Source organism: Anser anser (assembly GCF_964211835.1).
Source record: "Anser anser genome assembly, chromosome: 1".
Lineage (NCBI taxonomy): Eukaryota > Metazoa > Chordata > Aves > Anseriformes > Anatidae > Anser > Anser anser.
This window is the reverse complement of record NC_139720.1, coordinates 33267230-33279461: the sequence shown is the minus strand read 5'-3', so window position 1 is coordinate 33279461 and position 12232 is coordinate 33267230.

The window sequence follows — 12232 nt, the reverse complement described above, 5'->3', positions numbered from 1 at the left end:
AAGTGTTTGACTCACTGTACTGTCTTTAACAATGAAAAGTCAATCATTCTTACATGGTACCATTGAGATGTTTTTTGTTCTTTTGCAGAGGAAAAAAAAATAAAACAACAACAAAAAAACACATTTAAATCATGTGAGCATGTATGGAAGAAAGAATAGACAAAGTAATTGTATACGGGGGTAGGTGCTATGCAGACACCTGGCTAGATTACAATCTACCTTAATTAAGTAATGGATCACATCCTTCTGACTTCTATTTCAATGAGCTGAAAACAGGGGTTAAATAGGGGTTAGTGGGCACGGTGATGTGCTTATAGATGGGCAAAGCAGAAACAGAGTTTGTATGCACAGGACAGACTGACAAACAGTGACAGGTTAAGTAACACACAGTAAACATGCCCTGGCAGTTCTCTTTGTAGCATCAAGATATCTCCTAAATACTTTCTCCCTGATGGCTCTGAGTCTCAGTTAACTAATTTCTTCCCTAATACGCGCTACCTAGGTATGAATTGCTACATTAAAAAACAGCAACAACAACAAAAGCCAACCTACCAATAAAACAAAACAAACAAACAAACAAAAAGCAAACCAAACCGAACCAACCAACCAAAAAAAAACCCAAACCCCCAAAACACAAAACCGCCCACAAACCAACCCACACACACACTAATTCTTTCAGTAATTATTTGGAAAGATAACTGAGAAACGTATGAACAGGCACACACTTGACATCATGGAAATATAAAGGGAAAATTGTGTTTAACTAATGTGATTAACTTCTTCATGGGAAAGACAATGAAAACTGACAGGTGTGAAGTACGAAACATATTAAGTTGACTACAAAGAGGCTTTTTGACTGAGCATCACATAAAAGATTGATATGTAACATCATCAAATGTGGTATTGATGGTGACATTTTACACAGGGGAAAAATGGTTCCTTAAATGAAATAAGAGAGCAGTATTAAGTAGATATAAATTGAGGAAAGTCGTAAGAATTGTAACTAGGTACAGATTTTGTTCCAGTAATATATAAACACTCTTATAAAAGATATGTATTTGTGCAAAGCAGAGAAAAAATGAAAAGGCTGGATTTACTGAAGAGAAAGAAAAGAAATGGTTGAAAATCTTGGAAAAGAGAGATATTTTAAAGTAATGAATCTTACATTGCATTTATTGTCAAATCTTATTCTCCTATTTCTGTGAAAATAATCAGAAAAGTTTTTAAGAGTAATAGCAGAAACTCAAATACATTGCTTGATACTTGTGAAAATTTGGAAAATAAATAGCTTCTTTGTTTGCTGTTTGCTTGGAGAGCAAAATGTAAATGAGTACCTACAGCTTTGTATGCTAATTTGGCATCACATTAAAAGCAGACAATTGAAGAATGCAAAAGGCATTGAGGGCAGGTAATAATAAAATATATCTCACATCTGAGGAGCTTCTAATCTGCAGAAAAAACAATTCTTTTCAAGCCAAACTGTAAGGTATTAAAAGAAGAAAACCAGGATTTCTTACATACAATCCTATATTTTTGCCACAGCACAGTTTTCTGCACACAGCTTTGTACCCCATGTTCCTATGAATCTCATTGGTTTTGAAATATTTAAGGCATAACAGTGATTTCTAGTGAAACTTTAAAAGGAACAACACATGCTTGAAATGAAGTTCCACATCGGGAAAAAGTCACCAATACAAAAAGACAATGAAACTATTCTGATTTCAAAAGAAATATTCCTAAAATAGATGATGATCTTTTAACTAATTATGACTTATGAATTTTCTAAGTCAAATGCCCAAATTGGATAAGATCCAAAGCAAAGACTAGGTAGAATTTTCATTTTTAGATTTGACTTTAAAAAACATGTGTATAACTATGTGGTTAGGATGAAAAATACTGATGCTGGTTCATTAACTATAAAAAAGTTAATTTCCAAATACACTGAGTACCTCCATGCTGACTACACTCATTCTAGCTATGATTAGTTTTCTAACAGAAATCCTCTGAAATTTTAATCATATGCTTTCAACTAGATCCTTATCAGACACAACCTTTGAAGTATGGACACAGGCCCCATTGTCTACAGACATGACCTACCAGACTTCTTGCCAGCTTTGGAAAATTACAAAACCTGTATCTTCAAGAGCTAAATGCCCTTAACTCTCTGAGTTGTCCCACAGCCCTTGCCCACAGTCATCCCCCATGGCAAAAGTTGCATCCCCGTGCCCCCATGTTGTGTTCTTCTTTGGGAGCCACACGTAGGTTTTGGCTTTGCCTGCATGTCTGGCAGGGCCTGCTTTGTTTGGCAGAATCTAAGTGTGTACAATGGATGGAGAACCTTAAGATTAGATACAATTGCTAGGGCCTCTCTGAGACAAAATACATTCAGTGGCTAAAACGATACACATTTTGATGCTTTAGCCAAGAATATGGTTAGGTAACCTTGGGCCAGCTAGCACAAAACATAGAAGAGATCCCACAGGAGGATATGAGGACTAACCCATGGGTCACACCTCCTATTCTTCACTGGGCTCAGTTTAAGTGCCATGGATTGTGTTACCTTAAATCAAAAAAAAAAAAAATATTTTGGTGTAGCAAAGAATATCTGCAAAAATAAGTTCCCAAAATCTTTACCCAAAAGGTACTTAAATACAGAAGGACTTGAGGTTTTGTGGATTCCAGTCTTACCCCCAAAGTTAGGGCTGTAGAGGTTCTCCAGGAAGATCTAGAAATAGCCTTTCTTCACCACACTCTCCCAGCTCAGGTAATTCTCTCCCAAGGTTCAATATACATTGCAAAGCCTATTACATGGAATATTCCCAATCATGTTATTAAAAATGGTTTTGATCTTGCACCATAGTTTACATAGACATGTTGTTAGGACCTTTGTTCCTGAATCATAGAATAGGCTCATTGGATATCTCAGGCTGGGAAGGACCTCACGAGGTCTCTAGTCCAACCTCCAGCTCAGAGCAGGGCCACCCCTGAGCTCAGTCCAGGTTGCTCAGAGCTTCATCCGTTTGGGTCTTCAACACCTTCAAGGATGGAGACTGCACAGTCTCTCTTGGCAGCCTCTTCCACTGCCTATCTCTTCATGGGCAAAAAGTTTTTCCTTATATGCAGTCTGAACCTCTCATTTCAAGCTATAGCCACTGTCTCTTGTTCTCTCACCATGCTGTGTGATGAAGAGCCTAACTCTTGCTAACCTCTACATAGGTGCTGGGGCTGCTTTTGGGTCCCTGACAAAGCTGCCTCTTCTCCAGGCTGACCAAGCCCAGTCCTTCAGCTTCTCCTCACAGGACAAGTGCTCAGCCCCCAGCCAGCCTAGCGCTCTGCTGGGCTCACTCCAGTATATCAACCTTTTGTGCACTGGTGTGCCCCAAACTGGATGCAGTATCTAGTGCTGAGAAATGATGAATAACTCCTTTCCTTGGCACAAAGGCTGTGTTCCTGCCAATACAGCCCAGCAGGCCCCACCGGGAGCTGAGGCCTGTTGCCGGTGCCCGCGGCCTGGGCTGCTGCAGGGGTCTCCCCTGGGACAGCGCCAGGCACTTGTCCTCGCTGAATATCATGATCTTTCTTTGGTTCTTGCAGTTCCCCAGCTTGTCCTTTTGGCCTTTTCTGGAGGATGGGCACAACATTTGCTTTTCTCTAGTTGTTAGGGACCTCCAAGTCTGTAGGACCTTTCAAAGACCATAGATAATAGAGTCATGTTTTATACATGAGACTGCAGTTAAAGACAGTTTGCTCCTATTTGCTATAGGAAAACAAAAATGTTTTAACAGTATTGGAGAGGTGTCACTTTGTTCAGAGACTCCAAACACAACAGGTGAAATTGTGGCTCCCTGGAAGCCTATGGCAAAGCTCCCGTTGTGTGCAGAGGGAAATGTAATGGCATTTGTAGTTCAGGTAGGACTGGAGGTTTCCTTACCCTGAAGTGTCTTAGCAAAATAATGAAGCTATATTTGTCAAAGTAATCAAAAGCAACTTTTTTTTTTTTTTTGAGATGTCCCTGTGTCTTCTCTAAGCACAATTCAAAAACCCCTTGACATTAATGGAAAGGCTACGATTTTTAGTGCACATTAGATCAGATATTTAATATGCAAATTTCTGTAATTAATTAACTGTGTCAATTGAGGGAAAAATCAATAATCTGCAGGGAACTTCTAGTTGCTATTCTAAGTTAGGGGGCTAGTACTGCTGTAACTGTGCTTTTTTCTCTGCTATTTTGCATTAATTTAACTGCAAGAACAGATGAATTTTTCAGAAGAGATTAACTTTAAATCGATGCAACTGGTCATTTTTTCTAATTAATCTTAACAAACTATGCAGATTTTACTGCTGCAGGAATGCTTGTGCTAAGCATATTTATTTTACTTTGCTTAAATCCGAGTTATTTTATCTGAAATTGTCTTCCTACCTGACAGTCAAAGAAACTGTGGGTTCCTGTAGGGATTAAGTCAGGAAGCAGTTTTTAACAACAACAAATTGAAACGTTTACACAAGGAAGTGTTGCTTTTATAAGTGATGGGAAACTTCAAATTTGATTACAAGCAACCTTTGGCTTCCTATCTGTTCAACAATAGGCCATGTTGTTAAGGGCAATTTCCATGCACAGCATGTGGGTCCCATTTTTTCATCCTTAGACATGGTTGTTTACTGTTCAGAACTGTTTATGCATTTTAATCAGGCTTATTCAGCAGCCCTTAATAAATCACTACTAACTGAATGTACCAAAACAAGAACTATTACACAGGATTTGTTCCCCCTATGCAGCATTTGCTGCCCTCAGGTTCCACTGGATATAAAAATAAAGCGTAAATGGGTAATTGAGTCAAAAGAATAAGTATTAGACATATGATTTTAGTGCCTTTTGCCGAGCCGTTGCCTGCAGCAACTTCCGTTAGCTACAGGAGCCTGCCTTTAAATTCAGCCCAGGCCAGAATGACTTAACAATTGGAACCTGCCTTCAGCTCATGGCACTGAAAGTCTTTTTGATGGGATGAAGCTGACAGCCCAGTTCCTGCCTGGCAGACGTTCACATGAGACAAGACTGAATTCATATAGATAAGTGCTTGAACATTCAGGTATCTGAGGCTCTGGAAACAACGGAGGAGAGGAGCACTGTTGGTGAGAAGTTGGTATACACAACTAAATGTGTCTTTGCTGTTATTCATATCAGTAACAACCATAAACATTTTTTTTTCCTATAGTCTGGTGAATAAAAAAAATCCAGAGGAATTTTAATAAACGTTAATGGTTTTCTGTGAGAGCTCTACTTCATTAAAAAATAAAAAAATAAAAAAATCCAGAAATAAAGCTACTTAATTTTAAATAATGGAGTATTTAGTCTTGAAAGATTTTTCCAATACCACTTTTACTGATTTTTACTGGATTACTCTTCATGTAAAAAACAGGGGAACGTTGTAGATCTATAGATCATGTGCAGGAAAGATGAGATGTGCATGGCATGGTGCCCTGTGCACGTCAAAGAGTTATGTCTGGGAAAAACAAAGTAAAACACAACAACAAAAAGAGTTCATAATGCATAGAGCAGCATTTCCTAGAAACCACTACTGAAATGCAAAATATCTTTCTGGAAATTATTTAGCAAGATCCTTGCCTCACTCTGTCAATTTGCCCCATGGAAGAAAAGGGGAGAAAATAGGATATATTGGAGCTGTATTATCTTTGCCTGCAGAAATGCTGTTTTCCTTTGGGTCAGTGTGCTTGGTCAGGCTGCCCGGTCCCTACGTTGCTCGCAGCAATAAAAGCTTTGTGCAGGCGTCGGCTGCTCTGCAAGACTCCCCGCTTACTCTCCTGCTGGACCATAACCCTTGCATGCAGCTTCGCAGTCCTTTTCTTCTCTCCCCACCCCCCGAATTGTTTGTGAAGCATTTATGCCTGTTTCCCAAGAAGCAGGATATTTGGGGGATTGCTTCAATCTGCTATTGTTTACCTGGATAATGAAAGGTTCCTTTGTGAAGAGAAAAATTGCCACAACACAGCAAAACTCTCATAGCTAAACAGTGAGATTTCCTTCAGAAATTATAAGGCCCAGTTCTCCAAAAGCCCAACTAATATGAACAGTCATCTTGACTTTAGTGGTGCTCAGCTACCATGATCAGTGTGGCACACAACCTTTCAGCTAGCTGGGTCAGGTAGGCTCGAACCTTTCAAGAATCCGGTGCTGAAATACTGCTATTTTCTTCAGTGACACCTTGGTTAGACTTCCACAAAAACAGTCCCTGAATTGTGCCGGCAAACTGCTCAATTACTAATATCAAACTGGCAATTGCACCATTCTTCTTTTGAAAATGGATTGCAGTCATTCCACTTGCAGAAAGAGGAAAGATGGATAAATGAATAGCTACATTCAACAACGAATGCTATTGTATTTAATTGTTTATTACTAAGCAAAATGTGGGCAAACCTCCGTTTCTTGTACACCATTTGCAACGCGTGTCCAGCTCAGAGCGTATTGTTCTGTTTGCTCTCAGTTTAGGTATCTTTTCTCTTTTGTTATGCTGGTAACAAGCTTGCTTCTTTCACTGAAATAAAATAAAATAAAATAAATCTCCGTGATGTTATGATGGTGTGTGGTAAACAGAAACTGCCACAGGGAACCAGTCCAGTAGTTGTTATGCAACGGTACCTGAGTGGGCCATTTGCTTGACTAACGGACCACATAATTGTATTGTAAATGTCAGGTTGAGACCTAGCTCTCTGTCAGGATTTTACTTCTTTCACAACTGCAGAAGCTATTTGTGTTTTTCTTCACCTTGAAATTTCATTATGCTACCTAACACTTCAGTTAGGAAGTGCCAGAGTCATCCAAGCCAGCCATTTGGGACCTAACCAAATTGTGAACCTTCACCTCGGAGGTTAAAACGCCTCTGAGTGCACTAACCAATGTCCATGAGCTCCTCTTCACTACGTTACAAAATTAAATAAATAAATAAATAAATAATGTCAACGAAACTCAGTGGGTAAATGTTACACATTAATTCTCTGCCTTTTTGGGGGTAACAATTATTTCTAAAGTTTAAGTAACAAAGTTTTAAAAAAACCACAACACCAAAACATTGCATTTGTTCTTTTCAAAGTAAGAATGAAGAGGATGCAGACCTCTTATGCTATCTTACATTAAGAAACATCTTAATATGATGGTATCTGACTTCTCTTTTAATGGCATTATCTGTCTGCATCTTGTTGTAGAGCCCTTTTAAGCACAGTAGAGAATCAAGTACATCAGTTAAAATACAGGAAGAGAAAACTGTCCATCTGTCCCAGTTACTTTGAAACACTCACCTGTGCTGGAGCAGTGGAGCAGCACACTGTACCCTTCTCTGACCTGAAGATGTTCAAGCATTGGAAACTGGAGCAGCAGTAAAATAGGAAACTGGGGGAACATGGACCATCAGAGAGAATGGGCAGAGGAAGTCTCTTGGCAAGAGTTAAATAAAATGGTGACTTTCTTACCTTCTTTAAACTACTTAAACCCATAAATTTTTAGAAGGACATTTAATAATTTTGTCTTTTGCTAACAATACAGGCTGAAACTATGATCTGTGAGAGGACAACAGAAGTAGCTGGTACTTTTGAGCACTGTGTGGATTTCAGCTGGTTAAACCAATACTGAAAAACATTCCCTAAAACAATTATGCAAGTCTCTAACAGCACCACTTTCCCAAGATGACAAAGGTGCACAATAGAAGCTGTGTGAAATACCCAAGACATTCAGAAAACACCTTGCTCTGCTTTTCATATCATCAGATTTGTGAGGTATCAACACTGCTGTGTGGATAGTAAATCACACCAAGGTATAGAAGATGACGCTGGACAGACTATTGGATAAGCTCTGTATTTCACATCAGCAGAGTTGTAAATTTGATTTATTCTTAGCAACATAAGTCATCTTCCAAAAACCCACTGTAAGTTTCGTATACTGTCTCCTGAATCCTTTGTATCAGACTGGGAGCAGGAGATCCTGCTAATGTTTAATTAAACATGAATCACAATTTCTGTTATGTAAGCTCTCTTTCACATCCTCCACTTTACTCCTGTTATGTCACAGAGGGAAAAAAATATATATATATCCAAACCATGAAAATGAAATTTCCAAGTAAAATCCTTTAGGACTGAAGTTTTCCAAGTGTGGTTTCTGCAAGGAGAAGCAAGGTTTCAAAAAGTTTCAGCCACGTCCATGGAGCTAGATCTTAGCATGTGTTAAAATCATGCATGGAAGTCCGGGTGCATGCTGCAGTACGAATTTGTGCACATCTGCAACATAACTTGACAGCAATCAGTTCCTTTTCACACTTCAGCATTTCACTTCTGTGTATTTTTTTGCAGCTTGCTGCGATCTAATGCCAAGGCAGATTTGACGGAAATGACTTCAGTCATTTGAAACTGAGCTCTCGAAGCTTTTTATGGAACTGGATTGCAAGAATGCTAATTCCATCTGTGTTTGTTAAGGACAACGGTGATTCCTAAGCACAGCAGAGTTTCCTGGTGAACAGTTAAGTTCAGCTGGGAGTGCTGTGAAATGCTTTAGCTAAATCTAGACTTCTCAAAAGCCTGACTAACCTGGCAAAGTTTATATTGCTTTCAGGATGTCAGGACTTAAAAAAAAAAAATAAATCAACAAAAAACAGCAGGAGGTAGGAAGAGAAGTAAGTGTCAAGGAGAACTGCTTTCTTGGAAATGAAAATGGCAACACAGGGTGCCCCGAATCTTCTAATGTTGTGGGCTGGGTGCCAGTTTTGCTCCTCCCTCAAAAGGCAGCCGTCTCTTGCAAGCTTTGGGAGGCTTGCAAGTGGCTTGTGTGGGCAGCTAGAGCGGAAGCCTGTATCAAACACGAGCCCACCCAGGATCTCTTCCAGGCTGCCCCTCACTGCTGCACTCAGAGCCAGACAGCAGTGTGGTTTTTCTACTGTTTTCTGTCTCCCAGTGCAAATATTCTAAGACAGATGGAAAAAATAGTGACCTCTGACAGGACCAGAGCGTGCAAATAAAATTTTCCTCCACACCCTGCCCTTTTCTGGGAAGAGATGCCAAAGGTTACCCTGGGCTGCATGTGGGAGAGCTCATCACAAAGCAGTGCAGGTAACACTCATCCAGCAAAAGTCTGCACAGTACAAGTCACTGCAAAATTTTTAGGTCTAAGATGTGCTTAAGAAGTCAACTTATACCAGGTTAATGCTTCACATTGTGCAGACACTATATTTTGTGCTTGAACTTCTTCCTAAATTTGATGGTACAAAAAGCAACAGGTGTAAGCCAGAACAGTTTAGTTTGCTTAGAAATAAACTCAAGGTCAAAACTTAAATCCCTCCTGCGGAGCAAGACCTTTGCCCCTAGTTCGCTGAGTACCTGCACTACATCTGCCACTGCTCTTCTGTGGTTTCTCTAGGCTGGAGCTACCCAGAGTGATTTGCACCCAGGTTGGCATAACACGGCAGTGAGTGGCTTTCCTAGGCCGGGACACTCAGCCTCCCCATATACCATTGTCACTAAAATGTCAAGGGAGTGATTTTTGAGTAGGGAGGGGAAATTCAGAGCATGAACTGGCTGAAAGCCTATAGCAGCTCCGCATGGATGGCACTGCCTAGCCTGTGCTTGGGAAGTTTGGTATTACTTTGCAGAATGCAAATAACAATTTTTTATTTATTTATTTATTTGGGGGTAACATTGTATTAAAGAGTGCATAACAGCACAACCTTTGCACAGTTGTCTACCATGCTCAGGCTAGACAAAACAAGACACCTATTTCCAAGGGTACAGAAAATGCATCTCACTTGGAATAATAATGTAATTAGAAACACACTTTGTTATTTAGAAACACATTGTGTTATTCAAAGCACATTATGATGCCTAAGCCCAGGGCATTTAGCAAGAATTTCAGGATCAGTCCCAAGAAGCAAGTGTATATGCTGGTAGGATTCATGCATTATTCTTCTGGTTTGAATATGCCACTCCAAAGCTTAGGAGCAGGAAAGTAGAGAGGTATGACATTATTTTTGCTGGAAAAGCAAAGTTGGAAATCATCAATAACTGATTTAAAATAGACGTCTCTAAAGTGTCATACACAGAATCCAGTAAAATTACGACTGCATAGAGTTGCCTTTAACACGGCGAAGCAAAGAGACCATTAGAAAAGACCTGTATGAAATGACCTCATCTCAGTCTCCTGCAAGCGTGCGTCTGTTTCCGTACCAAGATCCCTGTTCTTGGCTGTATGGAATAAAGTGGCAGCCATACAGTACCTCAGGCTGCCCAAGAGGAACGTTGTTTGTAAGTGTGGAGGCAGACGGCTCACACCACGTGAGGTCTTCATGCCTAGAAGTGGCAGGTGTGCTAGAGCTTCTGTGTATCTGAACTGAATCGAATGTAAAGAGCATTTCAATGACTTATTTCACTTCTTAAATCAGTTTTTGATATTTTAACTATGCTGACTGGAGATGCCTTGTAGTCAGAAAGAGCACAGTGTGAAATTGCCCCAGTCTAGGTAGGACTTTTTCCCTGTTTGCGTGTTTCTTTTGAATTACAAGGCTTTTCAGCTGCTGCTGTCACAGGGTCCTGGAAAGTACATCTTCTGAGATACCTATGCTACTGGTTTCCAACACAGCCTATGCAGTAAAATAAAAGATCAACCCCATGATCCTTTGAGTACCTTGGAGTAACTTACTGGCATGTGGACCTAAGCCTTGGCAGCTTAAGCCTTCAGCAGCTGTCTCAGCCAAGAAGGTTTTTCTTGTTAAAAATGGCTTGTAGGAAAATTAAATGTATGTAAATCTTGCAAATATTGTAGATGTTGATTGAATCTGGTAAAGTGTAAAATAAGTAAATGAATAAAGAATTGTTTCTTGTTTGGATTTTGTAGTTGACTGCTGCAGCTTATTGACTAGCCATATATTTGGCAGTTTTAGTAGTAAAAAAGTAAGACAAATGTGAACAAGCTAGTAAGAAACTACTGGAAAATTTCAAAAGAAGCACACAACAGCTAATATATATGCACCCAGTTAAGCAACGGGAAGGTTTACAAGAAAAGAATGAACTAAAGGCAGGTCTCAATTTAACACGAATTGCTACTGGGAAGAAGCTGCAAAGTAAAAATCCCCCAGTCCAAGAATGGAAATGCCATTTGAGAAAGGACAGAGCTGATGTAGAAAAGGAATCATGAGGGAGACTTTGATTTGGTTGCACAGATTTAGTACTTGATATGTTAAATAAACTGTCTGCCTTGGCAGTAAGACTGTACCCTGGGCTGCCAGTGGGGAAGCCTAATGGAGTGCAGTGCATTTCATGTATGTTCATATACCCTTCTTTAAGCTCTGCAACCTAAGAAGTGTATCGTAATGTTTTCCAAACACCCAAAAGCAAACGAGGCTATCCAGTTAAGGCAAACTTTTTTTCTCTTTAAATCTGGATAAGACAAAAGTAAATTAATAGATTGCCAAAATTCAAATAGTCTAAATAGCTTCCAAGTTTGCAGAACCAAATGAAAAGAAATGGGAATACCATCTCTACTTGCTGTATGTATCCAGGTAACACAGATGCAATGACTTTCAGCTCCCTGGCTCAGGATCTCTTTGTCACACATTTCCAGGCTGCATTCACTAGGGAAAATGATCTGGGTTTAGGGATGCCACTTGTCTTTGCACTCAAATTATTTTGTTCTCCAGATCTGAATGAGGAATGTCTCTTTCCTTGGACTGTTCTCTCCAGCTTTAGACAGGTAACAGGTCTTGGGCCTGACTGTATCTGGTTATCACATGCCCGGAGGATAAACTGAATTTCCTAGCTGCTGCTCAGCAAGGCTACAGAACTGTGTCCCAGGGACAAAGTGCTCAGAGGCTGCCCTGGTATTATGAGTTCATTTGGCCAGTTGTACACTACCATCCTTACTCAAGCTCTCTCAGCTGGTTTTAGCTCTCCCCTGGGAATCTTTTGAAAAACAATCTTTTCTTACCGTCTTGTTTAAAACCTATGTGAGTTCCCTGATCCCATTCACTGCCATGATTGTGGAGCCAGAATTCGAGTGAGAGGTCACTGACAGATGAAGATGGGAGAGACGGAAACTTCTTAAACTCATTGCAATGGGTTGTGATGTGTTGAACCCTGGAACTACAGGCAAAACCTGACATGAATTGTTAACCCATTGTGTGGTAATTGGTCACTCCCTTCCATGAAGCACAGCAGTTGCCAAAATGCTACATATGTTGGGCTT